We start from the raw sequence: 16858 nt of genomic DNA, 5'->3' as shown, positions 1-16858 counted from the left end.
CTTCACTATCACCCAACTATGACCCATCCGTCACTACAAATCCATTAGTGAGTGATTTACTTTTTGTTCTGTTTTCTCCATTATCCAGATTCTAGGGCTATAAAGCCTGTTTTGATTACAGGCAAAACTGTACATGCAGACCTTAACAATAAATCCTTCTCTTACAGAAATTTTTATAGTGATGGTAGTACTTCTTGGTTCACCTTCATTTTGTAAGTTGCCTCCCCAGACAAATCTTAGCTTTCTCATTCCCTCTTCTTTGTTGTGATCTGCATGTGTTTAGCAGAGTCAAATAGATGGAGAAATAAGGCAACTGGGCATTGCCTGCTACATAACTGATTAAATATGAATTAGGTTCTACCTTGTGTTCCTTTTCTTATTTTTAAGGTGATAAGATCTATTCAAGCACCTATTCCCTATTTATCAGGAGCAATTTTATCCCTTTCAACTCAGAGAGTCACTGGTAGAATTTGCTGAGAGCTGGCTGAATGCTATGGGCATGTGATAAATTTTAGGCCTCATCAGCTCATCAGCTGAGTCTTTTCTGCCAGTTATACATTCTGTTCCTAGCATTTGTCTGATCTCAGAGTGAGCCTGTTCAGAAGTTTACAAATAAGAAGAGAAAAAAAAAAGTAATTGTCTTCCAGTACCAGCTGAGCTTCCTATGCTGTCTGAGCATGGAATCAAATGGATAACACAGCACACATGATGGGAGCAGTGCAAGTGGAGGTGTGGTCTGACACTGATCTGAGCAGCAGCTGGTGCTTAGCACAGCCAAACCCCACTCAAGGAGCACACCTAAGTTTTATAATTTCTGTGTGGATAGATCACAGGGCATGCACTCCTCACCTGAAAACATTTTCCAAGAAACACAAATGTTTGACAAGATACTGTTCTATGATTACCAATTGTTTTGAATGATCTGCAGAATGTCCATTTGATCACAAGATGTGAGCAATGCTGACCTCAATTGGAGAGTCTTGACTCTAGTAACAACTTAGCATCCGCACTCCTGAAATCTCCTTTCACTATGAAAAAGAGACTTGCTCAGTCTTCTTATTTAAAGAAATCTTCACTATACATACACACATTTCATTTTATATTCAGTTCACTGGCTTGAATTCAGAGAAGATAAAAATATGATTCAGTGGAAGTATTTATAAGAATTTGTAAAAATGTTTTAAGTAGAGATAGATGACTACTGAATAGTTATGTTAGTAAAATTCACAACCTTATTGCATAATAGCTCTCAAAACTACAAAAGAAGACTTTTTTCCTTTTGTTTAATCAGCTTTTTGATGTAAAGCCAATACCTTTTACTCTGTTGTAAAAAAAATAAATCTGCTATTCTAAAATATAAAACATGAACTACTGGTACACAAAAACCATTATGGATGCAGTTTATGTTGAAGGGGTATTAGGTTTCCCTCAGAAAAAAAAAAAAAAAATCATGGGCAATAAGCATTCAAAAGGAATCACAACAACCTGTAAAGTATGTAGCTGATGCTCCCAATTATTCTTTTTCTGCTGCTGCATTCCTACACTCCAGAGTGCACCTCTCACCTTTACAGCCATCACACTGCAAACATTGCTTGCACTGAAGAGAATCACTGTTTTGCCTGAAGCAAGGAACATAAGTGTTGCAAAACTGACTCCTCCTCTAATGGGGTGAGCATGTACAAGTACACAGAGTTGTATTTCTCCCAGAGCTGCCAGGCTGAATATTTTGCAGTCAGAGCTCTAAAGCTGACAGGCTTTTGCTTTGTTTATCTTTCTTTTGGGTCTTTCCCCCTCTTTCTTTCTGGGTGTTTTTCTTCTTTAAATATATGAGAAACACTTTGAAACGCTGGATTTTCAAGTCCTTTTTCAGGAAGCATTCATGAGCTGGCATGGGTCAACATACATTTCATTACCAGGCAAAAGTAAGTACTGCAGTTAAATCTGTTCCTACTGTATGTTTACCTTCCTGTAAAGGGTTTGGTGTTGTATGAAGGACAGAGTAAACTGTAGTTCTGTTAGCAGAAATGAAAAACTTACAGAAATAAGTAAAATCAGTTCAGCTTAATATGGTAAGGTAAATATAATGTGGCTCACATTCTAAGAAAGCAAAAAAGGATTTCTATTTGTAAGTCAGTAATCTCTCTTTTAAAATACTGATATAAGCTGTAGAAACAGAGATGACACTCCTTCTGTATGCTTTTTTCTAAGTGACAGTTGGACTGTGTTTATTATTTCAAAGCATTTTTAATCTACTTGTAGTACTAATCTCATAATATTTCATAATATATATCAATATACTACAATATATTGATTCATATTTTATGTTCAGTAAATATACCTTATTTTTGTTATTCATTAATGAAAATATCCTTCTGGAACTCCTATAACTGCTATAATATCTTCCACTATCTGATGTTCCCCAGTAATTATTTTATTCTTCCTGTGCTACACTCTGTTGTGTCTGCACATACATTCACTAGTTATCAGATTCTGTTTTGTGTTATCTTCCGAATGTGTTGGTATTGGCACAGACTGGCAGTGAAAGGCTGAAGGGAATGGGTCTCAGAGAGAATGGAGAGAAAAGCTGGTGAATGAGCAAGTCCTAAAGAAAATTACGTGCTTTGATCCAAAAGGCATCTTTTTAGCTAGTTTTCCCTGCATTTTATTGAAACACTGTACCGTCAACATCTGTAATATTTTCACTATTACAACAGTCACCTGGGAATGCATTAATACCCTGGGAATGAATACAGTTTCCCGTGCTATGAGTTCCCTCTAGAGAGCACAGCAGCCTGCCAGACAGTTGTGTGGATTCTGTGTCCGCGTTACCAGCGTAAGATTTCTGCTGCAGAAATGCTCTGCTGCAGCTATCAGTCTTTTCTTTTGAGACTTGGCTTGCTTTTGTCTAGCTGCGCTAGGCACTCTCCCAAGGCAGGCAGATGGATTGGCCAGGCAGCGAGCAAGTTTAGCAACAAGTAATGCTTGCACGCCCGCCTAGGGAAAGCAGCCATTTACCACGTGCGCGTTTCGCAGCTCCGAGCATCCACAGCGAGCCTGCAGCGTGAAGGTTCGCCTGTCTCCTGTGACAAAGTGCAGCCCGGTTAAAGCCCTGCACAAAGACTAAACCCGCGGAACGCGCAGACCGTGGAGGGAAACAAAATCTGGAGAAATGCAGTTAGCACAAAGCCGACTGCAGTTGTCATAAAGCCAGCAAGGAGCAAAAAGGCTGATAGGTAATCCTGGTATTTTGCAGTTGTTGTTGTTGTTGAAATTGATCTGGAAACCTGTCAGACTAAATTTTTTGTGTCAAAGGTGGGAGGCTTTGAAAGGGCAGGTTTTCCAGCGGACTGAGTTGAGTAGGATCGGTCTCAGAATTTTCATCTTTATTTTTCAGAAGGGGGTTAAAGTTTTTCAGCTATTTATATTGTATTATCATCATTTTTTGCTGCTCAACAAAATATACCATTTTAATGTGTCAAGTTTATGGCTCTGTCTGCAATTACCACCCATAGCAAGTAAAGTTCAGTTGTCAGAAACAGGGGGCTTTTGAAAGATCTGGCCTTCATTTAGAGATTGCGGAAGTTTGACTTCCACACAATCCTAATGGCAGTGAAGCAAATAGAGTTCAGCAACTTCATTCAGGTGTATCACTATTTGAATTGAAATCTGTATCCTCCCAGGTGGTTCTCTTCTCCAGAATCAGACACAGGTTAATTACAGACTCAGCACTAGAAATGCTTTTGTTCCTACTACCATCCATTTGTCTTGTTTGAAACTAATATTCTGGTATCCCAGACACTCAAATTTACAAACTCTATATTTTCTATATGTTTACATGCCCACCTGTACATATCAATACATATTTTTATTCTTCAGGCAGGATTTTTTAGAGTTTTGTTGCAAGATCTTGCTATGTAATACCCTTCTTTCAAAGTTTTCTCTTCCTCCCAGAAAACCTTCATTTTCTGTGGCTTCAGCACCACTTTTGTTTCCCATTTATTTCTACAGTACAGCTGCCTTTCAGAGAGGTTGTTATCTTCACAAGGTAAGATAAAAGGGCAGCTCAGCCTGTACCCAAAGTTCTTGGTTGTACTCTTAAATTGGACTAATCTAATGGTCTAACAACTTCTCTTACAAAGACTTTCTCACTGAACTCTTCCAGACTGTTCACCTACAGTTTTGGGGGGATGCCTTATTTGGTCTCCGCTCTTGTTTATCTGTGATTACTATCACATTTCTCCTTAGCTTAGCTCTGAACTAAAAATCTTCTATCTGTGAGTCTATACTTAGGCCGCATGGGCCGTTAGGCTAAATTTAGTTGATCAACCTAAGGGTTGATATTAATTTTTTTGAAGAGTCAGCCCATGTGATTTTAATATATTTATTGGTCAGATGTACCTATTTTGCAGTCCTCACTCTTACCTAAGTTATCATTGTGGATTAATTTAATTAAACATTATGAAGTCAAGGGTGCACAGTTTTTTACAAGCAATAATGAGAGACTAACGTTGGCCCTTCTATCTTTTATATGCCTGGTCTCACTGAAGAGGTGACCTTGCTCTGAGACCTTGCTTTATCTATCATAGACAGATAGATACAGGTTGGTAATGGTTCTATTTAACATAAACTTTAATCCTTCTAAAAAACTTTCATGTCCAACAGGCTATATTTACTTTTTTTAGGACTTTTTAGTCCTAAAACTTTTAAACTTCCAGTCGAGCCACTGGTAATTCCCCTGTTTGCAGCATGTACCTGCCTAGTGCAGCTGTGGCTCTGCCTGAATCTTCCTGTACTGCATGTCCTCCACACCTAGCAGAAGCATATGACCAAGCAGGCAGAGTTGTTCTCTTTTCCTGCTGCACTCTAAATAGTGAATTAAAAATGAGAAAGAATGAATATTCAAAATAAATGTTAAAATATCTTTGTTGTTCAGGATTGCATTTAGGTTGAGTCCCATTGCCATTGTATGTAATAGATTAGATGATCATTATGATCCTTCTAGATCTACAGATAATGATCTCTGAAAAGATCTCCTTCAGGATGTTTGTTACATCTGATATGATTCGTTTTCCTTGTCTTAAGAAATTTTCTAATCTCCTGAATTTCAAACCCCTTACAACCAGAAGTAACCCAAGCTTTTTGGCATGGCAGTTCTCTTTCCAAATTCATTGTTCCCTCAGGGCAAAGTCATTCCATATTAACAGTGCCTTTAAATTGTCACATTTCCACTTCTGGTGAACATGTGATACATTACATTCCCTTTGAGCAAGTATGTACTGGTCCATAAAAAGAGTCAATAAACTTGGCACCGATAATTTCTGAAAACTTTCAGACCTCTAACTGGAGCAAGAACAATTCGGGGCAATAATGATATAAAAAATGGAGGGTTTAGAATTCACAACAGATCATCTGTTTGATGAATAGCACATTTTGGATGCTGCTGTATGGTGTGACCCTTCTTTCTTGGACGAAGGAGGAGATGGTCTTTGGAAAAGCAAAGATGACTTGTAGCCAAATCTACATCTGCTCTCAGCCTCATCCAAAAATTGGATTGCTGCTGTTGTTCTTTCTTCACCCCTACACATTGGCTGGTAAATCATGAGAGTTCAACAAAGACAATCCAAAAAGAGTAGGCTTTTCTTCAAAAAGATTCCTTTTGCTTAATCATGATGTGAAGAGAAAATAAAGAACAATTCACTTCAGTGATTATAGGGCAAATTCTACTTACCTTATGAAAGGTAGGTGGATCATAATTTTGTGAATACAGAATAAAAATGGAAAAAAAATAGAAGATATGTATTTTAAGAATAAAAATTAGTCTTTGAAACATTAATATATAAATTATTTAGATGGAAGTGTTAGCTAAACTACCTTGTTTAACTAAACAGGTTCAGTGGTAAAGTCTGGGCATCTGAAGTTAGAATCCTCAGGTGGCCCCTTTGTTTTAAGTAACAATGTAAAGGAGTTTGTTTGTTTTTTTTTTTTTTTGTCTAGATAAGGTAATTTGGCATAATCATACTATTTTGTCCTAGTATGAGGAAGACAAAAAATAGTTTCCTGTCTATTTGTCACTCAAAGGGTGTCTTCTAATCTTCTTTTCAAGAAAAGCCCTACCTCACATGCCTTGTGTCATCTCTGTATTTGAAGCATCATAAATTTGCCTAAATAAGTAATGCCAAATTACCCCAAACTCCCTGTAATTATTACTGTTGTATGTTAAAATAGTATTTATAAGTTCATTCCCTATATAGATATATATATATAACAGTATATTATTATGTACTCTTTCCTAGTTATTTTATGTCCAGTACCTCTCTTCATTCCTTGTTTGAGTGGCAGCAGTGTAGATTTCTGTTGTGATTTACACAAATGAGGGGAGAAGAGATAAGGCTACAACCCAGGGAGATGTCATTCGTCTCAATTAAAGAACAACTTTGGTGCCAGTTGGTGCAGGCTCCATTGCTCCAACTCCTGCTGGAAGACCTGACCCTCAAAAGTCTCATGACCACTGTCAGCAGAAGCCCTTGTCCCCATTCCAGCCTTACAGCCCCCTTAGCCTAGAAATGTATCAGATCCATGAGGCCTTGTCCTCCCTTTGTCCACAGGAGTCATTGTTTGTCATGGTTGTGGCCGTACCCCATGTGATGTCTGAACTTCTTGTACTTGCTGAAAACTTTGCCTTTTTCTTTGCTACAGAAGTATGTCAAAGGCCCTCATAGATAGACACACCTGTGTGTATTTTAGTGTCTTTACAAAGACGCAGATGAAAGTGTATGAAGTGTGTAAATGTATGTTCATATATAGTTATACTTCTTTATACCATACTAGGATTTTATTTATAAAGAGGGTGTATGAAATTGTTTCGTAAGAGATAATAAAATTAAATGAGAATTTAACGTTAACATACAGAAAGCAAAATAAAAGGAAAGTACAGTTAAATGGTGTGGGAGTATGCCAGAGGGAGTGGGGGGACATAACAAGATCTGAACGTGCATTGGGCAGAGGGGTAAGCCTGTAAAGCTGTCCAGGAAGCTGCCACTTCCTGGTCATCCAACCAGCCCCAGGTCATCCAAACAACAGACCAGACCTGTGAATCTGACGAAGAGGCCCTCCTCTTCTATCTTCAAACCAACCAGCTCACCTTGGGGCTGTCCCGCAGCTTTCTCCTATTCTAGAAAATATAGTTAATATTGCTTACTAAAGTTGAAGGCCAGAAGTAAAAAATCAACTTCATGGGAGCATGTTTGTAGGGACACCTACCTCCCAAAATGTTTTCCTAAAGGACCATGTGTCTTCAAGAGGAGATGGTTGGGCTGGGATTATGAAAACAAAAATTTATGTAAGGGGAGGTGAGGCAACTCTTGTCTATATCTCAGTGTTCTAACTTGTAATACCATGACAGGGATTACGCTCCATGTATTCCCTTTTCCCTATGTTGACGTGGAGTTCATAGCACTTCCTGAAAACACAATCCTGGCTGAATACACAAAAGACACAATTTTTCTGTTAATTGTTTTTATTCTTGCTTAGAACCACAGGGTTTAAAAAAGGTAAAACAGCCAAAAAACCCAGCTTTGAAATAAAGGAAATGGTGACAATAGGAGACAGATCACCACAGTGATCAACTAATTAATAAAGTTTCATTGAGCATGACTTAAGTGTTGCCTAATTTGTTTTTCGTGTGCATGTAGTAGCAGCATGTTGATAGACTGCAGCATCTGTTGAAAGACATTTTCTGTGTTCCTGGAGAACTGGAAAGCTTTGGGAGTTAAGGCCCTTTTCTGAAACAAGCAGTACTGTTATCTGAACATGAAACAGGTAAATGGTGTCTGGTAAATCAAGACTCACAATAGACATATGTCTGTGAAAAAGTCCTTTAGAAGTAACAGGTATTTGTTGGCTATTCTAAGCACAATAATAACAGCATTAAGCTCATTTTAATGGTGGTGAACATATTGTCCAAGTGTGCCTGGACTGTGTCTGAAAGGCAGAATGGGTTCTCAAGGAGCTGCAGCTTTTAAAACCATTTTTCCTGCCTCAGTAATTATAGACCAGGGAGGGAATAGACGTTCTTAAATCAGCCTTCACACAAGCTGTTAAATTAAAATAATTTTCACATCTTTGTTATTAGTAATGAGGTACATGCTTCTGTCACAGATTGCTTCAACACGGTGCTCAAAACCTAGACATGGGGATGTTTTAGAGCACACAGTTACCATTTGCTACACTGGTGTGGTATTGGAGTTTATAATAAAGGACTATAACCACAGCTTCTTCATTACTTTGCCAGAGTCAGAAGTGTGTGAAAGATCCAAGCTGTGCAAGGAATTGGAAAACCATGTCTGGTAATTGATGTGAAATTAGAGTAAATATACCTCCACTCGGAAAAGAAGGCCGTGAGGATGTTTGGGAGAAAGGAAATATTTGACAGTGGTTATGAACAGATGTTCACAGGTATTAGTTGAAACTGTGAGAAAGGGTCAGAGGTACTGCTTAATAGACTACAGTCACCAAGGTATTAAGGGACATTCTATTCCAATGAGCTTTAAAAAGTGAACGCTACTGAGGACAAAATTAAAAAGTTTCTAGCAGTAAAAAGATGAGGGAAGAAACAGCTATTTGTAGAGGGGTGTTGCTTGCCCTAGACATTTAACAACTGGATAAAAGCCTCTCCAGTCCATGATGTTTAGCAGTTGGAGCCAGAGTGGGACAAAAAGAAGGATGGTAAACTGCAGTTTACACATCATGCTCCCCAACAAACCTTACACCAAAGTATCCCCACAAAACACCAGTTTGAACTTTACCAAACAGCTATTCAAAGCCCCTGGAAGCCATCAGGCCAGTGGGAAGTGAGGTTAGCAGAAATACAATACCCAGACAGCTGGAATAGTATTAATAATGCTGCTGGGTAAGACACAGCATTATTCTTTGCAGCAAGTCCATTATTCATCAATATACATATTGCTGGAATGTATAAACACTTAGTAGCTTCAACAACAGAGCTTTAACTGTTGACAGCCATGGATCTGGTCTTCAGTCCTGCAATTAGGAAAGCAAAGCTTAAAACGGATGAAAGTTCTTGTATTTGTCATATAGCCAGGAAGCTAGCATGGTTATTTGAAACTTCTCCTGGGGTGGCCAGTGACAGTTTCCCTTTTCATTGACATGCCTGGAAGATTTTGATCTCCATCTACCTCTACACAAAACATTGTTGAATACCAGCTGGTTTGAGATTTATTAGTCCCATTCTTATGGTGAGTTCTGGAAAATGGTAACAGCAATGAGCTCATTGCATCAACACAGATGCAATGAGCTCATTGCATCAACTGTATTATGTGCCAGTAAACCAACCTCATATTGATAGAGGAAGCATTGAAATAAATACAAATGAAAGCAAGTGTGTCTTATTTCACAGTGGAAAAGAGGTTGTGAATTTTATCTGATGACCTGGAAGGTTCTGGTGTTCTAACAAAGCCACCATATAGTAAAGAGTAAGTAGTAAAGGGAATAGCAAAATAATCAAAAGGATCCCTCCTTGAACATAAATTATTAAACATCCCAGGTTGACTAGGTACTTTATTCTACAGCTTCTTTTCAAAAGCTATATAATCTTTCTCAAGGAGTTTGGGAGTTATTAAGCCACATGTTAAAAGCATGGCTAAAACCATGCCCAGAGATGTGATCAGATGTCTCCCAGGCAGCTGTGGCCAAGTTGAAGTCTGGCAAAGCAGGAAGTCTCTAGGGCTGTTGAGAGACACGTCACAGCCCTGAAGGGCTGTCCTTTCTCAAACCCTTTAAAGGAAAAGGGTGGGTAGTGCTCTGGCATTCCAGCCAACAGAAGAAGTAGAAGAATAGTAAACTCTACTGAGCACTGGAAAAAACCAAGAAATACAGAGGAAGATGGCCCATTCTACCACTAGAAAAGGAGATATATTTTAACAAGGCTGCTTTTTGTTCATGGCTGCTCCAAATAATATACTAAACTCATGCTGGATTTGTCTGAAGTTGCCCCAATGCAAGCAGGCATCCCAAAGAGCTTGTTCCTTGAGATGCCATTACTCTCAGCTGTAATATTATTTGCCCCCTGGACTAGAATGAGAAAATTTGTGCAGGTCTGAACAACTGTGCTGGATCTTTGCTGCAAAATTGTTGAAGAGTGAGCCCGATGAATTATGTGTTGAGCACTTTCAGTCATGGATGATAGGTTAGGAGTCATCTTGAGTTTATAAATCCAGTCTGCTAATAAGGTATAGGTGACCTTGAATCTGTCTTCAGTTCATCTTCTGTCTGAACAGGACCCATGTTTACTGCTGCATCATGTTCAGGGGAGGCCTTTGGGTAAGTGTAATCCCCTGCCCTTGTCATTGTCACACTGGGTAATTGAGGTTTGTTTCAGAAATTTCATCACATCTATCATTTAACCAATGGATTTTCTCTTTTGAGGAAAACCCATTGCGAACTCTCCTTAGTGCCCCTGCACATGTTCCTGTAAAGTTGAATTTCTGTTCTGATTTTCCATTTTAATAGGCAGCATTGTCTCTATCTTGTGGCACAGCACAGGATCTAAAGACTGACCAAGTAACACTGTACAATAATGTTGTTGGGGTTTCATGGGTCGTGTTAACGCGTGGTTGTGTATCTGTTTGTTTTTCTAATTTTTTTTTCCTATTCATATTTAAACTTTATAATTGATACCTCTTATTAAGTAATATGTAAATTTTGCAAGTATAAATTCATTTATAAAGTCCATGCATTTATAAGTACTTAAGTACTTATGCACACCTTACTCTATATATTTTAGAAGTATTTACATGTCACTATAAGGGATTGAACCTGCAGTAGAAGAAAGTGGGCACAGCACCTTTCCTGTCCTACCTTGTGTGAAACTGTCTTGACCCTAGAATCTAAAAGAAGCCAGGGGAAAAGGGAGGCACAGTGTTTTCTTTAGACAACAGAAGACATGGTCAGCAGTTTGTGTAGCCTGTTAGCAATTAGTATCTTCTGTGCAGATTTTTAACAGATCTTTTTTTAGCTGTGCCCTCTCTGTGTTGATCACTTGATTATAAACTGCTGTAAGACACTGAAATAAATCCATTACATGTAGCATGGAGATAAGTAACAGCAACACAAGTTCCCACTGAAATGAAATATTCTGAAAACAGAAATGCTCTGGTTTCCTTCTAAAGTAACAAGATTCAGGGACAGAAGAGCAGTAGTGATGTCATATATCTGTGCTTTGGTCAGGCTTTCAAGACAATTTATTGAAATTTTTATAAATTATCTAGAAACCCATTGTCTATATGAAACCACTGTACAGGATGTCCAGTCCTTGGAAAATTATTTACAACTGGTTATCAGTGGGTCTCTGTCTGAGCTTGGTGTAGCAAAGCTACAAGCTTTGCTACACCAAAAAAGGGCTTGCTACACCAAAAAAGTTTTATTACACCAAAAAAGCCCAAAAAAGGGCTTGGTGTAGCAAAGCTCCTTGGTGTGACAACTAATCTATATCTCATTAGTGACATGGATAGCATTATACCATTGTACTAGGTAGTGGTGAAAGGACAGGGACTCCAGCTTAGTGGAGAAGAAGAAGAGAAAAAAGTTGTTTTTATATTATGAGTGTTGTATGGTTTCTGATAAATAAAAACTTGCTTAGTAGAAATAAGACTAAGGTGCTGCTCTGAAACACAGATACAAAACTGCACAAATACAGGACTGAGGTAACAAGGGTTCAGGCAAGTAATTGGTGTTGTGAGAGACTGGATTGCTAGGGATTAATGTCTCAAACAATGCAGATGTAAGAGACTGGACTGTTGGTGCTAGCAGCTCAAACAGTTGGCTGAGTGCTTTGCTAGTGATGCACAGAATGGAGAAGGGTGTGCATGCTTGGGGATAGAAGCTGGATTTCCAGATGATGTAAGAGGCTGATAAAAAACAAATCCTGAGAGGAGCCACAAGTCCTTCTTATCACGCTAATGTCCTCCCTTAAATAATGATTCAGCTGTGAAAACTCCTGTCCAAAGTACCAGGACAGCCACGTGTAGGCTGAAGGTATTCATCTTGGCTGATTGGCTATTATGGGTCATGATTGATTCAACTGCAATGGTAAGAGACAGCTGCAACATTTTAGAAGATGCCAAAGACTCATGAAATGTCCCGTGATCCAGTGTTGCATCATCCAGGGGAGGTACAGGGGGTGTTTCCACATAGCCTCAGCATAATATAAAACCCATGGACCTGGTGTTTTTTGGGTTCTTTCTCTCCACCACTTGATGGATACAGTCTGCAGTCATCACCTCTACAAGACTGCAGTCACTCAGAAGACCAGAAGAGAACCAATGGGACATCGTTGGAACCTATGGAGTGGTGATAATTTTTCTACTTGATCTGTTTCTCTGTTACTTTCTTTCTCCCCTTTCTCCTTTGTTTACCCCATTTGCTCTCTCTGTCTCCCTCACATTTACTGTTTAATAAAAGCTGTACTGTTGACTTCAGAATATGGTCTCATTTACACCTTAATTTGGGCAGAGGGTCCTCTCTAATAATTTTAATAATCAGATTTGAACAGGTATATATGAGGGGTTTAACAGTACAAAAGAAGAACAGGAGTCAATAACATCATCCTGCTGTGCAAAAAGTAAATACCTTGTCAGAATTTAGAAATGGGAGTGTGGTTGAGAGATTTTTTCAAAGTGTTTCTCTTATTCCCTTCAATATTTTCAAGGCCTCAACTAAAATATTTTGTATTTCAGAGGTATGGTGCTTTAAAAAAGATAGATGGGGAGTCTGCAGCAGAGTAAGATTCAGAGATCTGGAGAATGTGGCATATGAGAAAATTATTCAAGCCTGCTACATTTAAATATTAAGAGAAGATATATTTAAAGTGTTCAAAGTACTCTCTGAGCTCTGCAGAGAGAGAAGCAGTTTGTTGTTCTGTTGCTTTTAGGCTGCAAAAGAAGTACTTGGGTTAAGTTGTAGCTTGCAATATCTATAGAATAGATATTAAGAACATTTCATTAATATAAATATTATATCAGTAGTCTACATTGCCTGAAGAGGTTTCAAAATTCCCCTAATTGGGTAGATTAAACAAATCAAAGGAATTTTATTGGCATTGTTGATCCCTCCTTGGTGCTCTTGGGGTCTAGATGACCTCCTGGAACCTCTTCTAGTCTGAATTACTGAGAAGATTTTATGCATGAGATTGTTAGGTTTCACATTCTTTGAAAAGGGAAATACATCTTTGATGTTTGTATTGTGCCCATCGAAGCAATTAGATCTAGAGACTCTGGTCATAGAAACTGTACAGTAATAATGATATCTAAGTAGCATGTTGTAACTGTAAAACTGTGATTTCCTGTGCTGTCAGTGATGTGGTGGTTAATCTTGGCTGGCTGTCAGGTGCCCACCCAAGCCATGCTGTCCCTCCCGTCCTCAGCTGGATAGGGGAGAGAAAATAACAGCAGGCTCATGGGTCAAGATAAGAACAGGGAGAGAATCATTCATCAGCTACCATCATGGACAGTTCAGGTAAATTAATTTATTGCTTAATACCATGAGAGTCAAAAGATTAGAATAATAATGAGAAAACAAATCTAAAAGAAAAAATTTCCCTATTTCATTCTGCTTCTTAGGCTCAACTCTACTCTTTATTTCTCTGTCTTCTCCCGAGTGATGCAGGGGAACAAGGAGTGGAGGTTGTGGTCAGCTCATCACACATTTTCTCAGCTGCTCCTTCTTTCTTATGCTCTTTGCCAGCTCCAGCAAGGCATCCCTCCCATGGGAGACAGTTCTCCATGTGCTTCTCTAATGTGAGTGCTTCCCATGGGCTGCAGTTCTCCACAAACTGCTCCAGTCTGGGTCCTCCGCAGGGTGCAGTCCCTCAGGAACAGGCTGCTCCACTGTGGGCCAACAGTGGGGTCACAGCTCCTGCCAGGAGCCTGCTCCAGTGAGGGGCTCTCTGCACAGGCCACAGCTCCTGCCAGGAGCCTGCTCCAGTGAGGGGCTCTCTGCACAGGCCACAGCTCCTGCCAGGAGCCTGCTCCAGTGAGGGGCTCTCTGCACAGGCCACAGCTCCTGCCAGGAGCCTGCTCCAGTGAGGGGCTGGTCTGCACAGGCCACAGCTCCTGCCAGGACCCTGCTCCAGTGAGGGGCTGCTCTGCACAGGCCACAGCTCCTGCCAGGAGCCTGCTCCAGTGAGGGGCTCTCTGCACAGGCCACAGCCCCTGCCAGGAGCCTGCTCCAGTGAGGGGCTCTCTGCACAGGCCACAGCTCCTGCCAGGAGCCTGCTCCAGTGAGGGGCTGCTCTGCACAGGCCACAGCTCCTGCCAGGAGCCTGCTCCAGCACGGGCTTCCCATGGGGTCACAGCCTCCTTCAGGCACATCCACCTGCTCTGCTGTGGCTCCTCCAGGGGCTGCAGGAGCAGCTGCCTCACCATTCACTGCCCTCAGTACCTGCAGAGTTGTTGCTCTCACATGCTCTCATTCCTCTCTCTGGCTGGAGGTGTCTGCAGAGTTGTTCCCTCTTTATAAATATATTTTCCCAAAGGTGCTCCTGCCATCATTGACCCTGGCACTCACCCATGGCCTGGAATGGGTCCATCCTCAATCCATCTGGCATTGGCTCTGTTGGACATGGGGAAAGATCCTGGCAGCTGCTCACAGAGCATCCCGTGTAGCCACTCTGCTACAAACCCTTGCCACACAAACCTAATACAACCATATTTCAGAATTACCTGGCATCATTCAAACTGTCTTGGCTTGTCTGAACTTTGTTGGAAACTGTGGCAGTAACTGGTATCGGTAAAAATCTTTTTTTGTGTGTTTCTTTATGTTTTCTTAGTACATTATCTGTACTCTGAATCAACCATGACAACCTCTAGTTTATTATTTTAATATGTTCTTGTCACTGTAGTCACAAACAAAATTTAAGTCAAGAATGATTGTTATCTGTATCACATTTGTGGGGCCTTTGGTGTATCCTTTCAGAGTGCTGAGAACAAGGTACTCAGCTCAGCTGATTAGTAAGGGGTATCCCATTGAATTCAAGAGTCTCATGATGTCCAATCTGTTATGAAATGTTTTCATTAAAATTAATTTTCTAGGCACTCTTTCAGGCTCTGATTAACTACCAAGAATCTATTTGCAGTATAATCTTTATGTGCCACTGCTACTGGTAGCCATAGTCCAGAAGAAATTACAACAAGGCTTTATGTTGAAGAACTGTAAAACAAAAACTTTGCAAACCAGAGCAGTTTAGAGCAGATAGCAGATGGAAGTGGGAAGCTATTTACAGTACACAGTGATGTTACACAACAGTTTTTGGAAGGAAATGTGGAAAAGAGTCTTTCATTAACTAAAACTGTAAGGGGAATTGGCTACATTACACAACACTAAAAACCAGCATATATTAGCCCCAGTGGAGAGTTATATTAATGCACTAATACTGATTTAAATACTCAAATGAATTGATTCAGAACTAGCTGGTTTATATGTGAATGGAACTGATACTGATAGGTAGACAGGCCAGAAATACTTTGTGTTTCAGACACAAGAAATCTGAATATTATTTCACATCAACAGTATAACTCAGGGGTGAAGCTGATGAGTAAAGAGGTGCTTTTAAAGCAGATGGTGTTTTATGACACTCAGGTCTTTTGAAAGCATCACCTGACCCCATAAAAAGCATGAAGAGGATAGTGCAGCTATTGAACTAGTGTGTTCAATGTCTGGTTTGATAAAGAAATTCTGAACTCAGTTACAAGTTATTTTCATATTTTTAAACAAGCATGGAGGCCTATTTAAATGATTTTATAATTCTTCTCAGATAGACCTCTTTTCTTTTTAAAACAAACTTCCATGATTCCTTGTCTCGTCCTTGTGGTTCTTAATATAATTTTTAACCAAAAATTTTAGCCAAAGTAATTGAGAAACTAGGGCATTCATTCTCATGGATTTTTAGAGATTCAGCTCCAGGTCCTTGCTTTCTTTCAAATTTAACTTAGATCTTCAATAATCTATATTTTAGTTGATTTCTCTTATCCACTAGAATAAAGGTACTATGATATAGTTTTTTCCAATTTGAAAGAAATCTGAATAGGTATTCTGGAATCATTTCACTTCATATCACCAAGCAGTTAACAGGTGTTAATATCTAATATTAATGAAAATTAAATTATTTCATTTCTTCTGTCAGTAGCTTCACTCTTCATAAATAAAACACTGTTAACAGTAGCAAGGACCCTGGCTGTCCAGTATTACAGATTAATGTTTCTGCTGCTGTACTATGTTCAGCATTTTGCTCTCTAGCTAATTTAATGTGTAATAACTCTTCAAGGAGGAATAGTTCAAACAGGCTAAGTTGAGATACGGGAGTTGAGGCTTGTCCATAACTCAATACTAATGGCATGGAATAGGGTTTGACAGATGATCAGAGGATCCCTGGACTTTTTAATCTAACCATGCCTATTCTTGTTGGAGACTGTGAGGCAGGTCCTGTAAAGAGTGGTAAATAAAGAGTGGACATAGATAATTAGCTGTGTCTGACTTCATTTCTGCAGTGTAATGAAGGAGGCAAGGAGTAGTGTAAGGAGGAAAATTTATTTAATTTAGGAAGGACAGGTTGTTTTGCTGTTGTATTGTAACTGTAATGGACTCTCTGCATCTCAAGAAGAGCTGGATTCCTCTGTAAGGTTTTTAGGAATGAGATAAGCTAGAGATGGGGCCCAGAGATGAATTAAAGTCATAGTATATTATGAAAGTAGGGCAAGCATTGTTGTGAACATCTGGGAGGACCAGGGAAGGAAATAGTAAAGATATTTTTAAAAATTACATTTAGGTAGCTTTGAGAAATTGCTAC

General features: G+C 39.4%; 1 protein-coding gene across 1 annotated transcript in view; it reads left to right on the top strand.

The window, feature by feature from the left end:
• The first annotated feature begins 1765 nt into the window (after positions 1-1765).
• PRLR (prolactin receptor) overlaps positions 1766-16858 on the top strand; it is an 88917-nt gene continuing 73824 nt past the window's right edge. The window contains exon 1 of the mRNA XM_066569147.1: positions 1766-1922. The gene's annotated coding sequence lies outside the window, so the exon portion shown is untranslated. The remainder of the gene's footprint in view (positions 1923-16858) is intronic.

This window comes from Molothrus aeneus, chromosome Z (genome assembly GCF_037042795.1).
Source record: "Molothrus aeneus isolate 106 chromosome Z, BPBGC_Maene_1.0, whole genome shotgun sequence".
NCBI lineage: Eukaryota > Metazoa > Chordata > Aves > Passeriformes > Icteridae > Molothrus > Molothrus aeneus.
The sequence above is the reverse complement of the archived record's forward strand: the minus strand, read 5'-3'. Positions and strand labels throughout refer to the sequence as shown.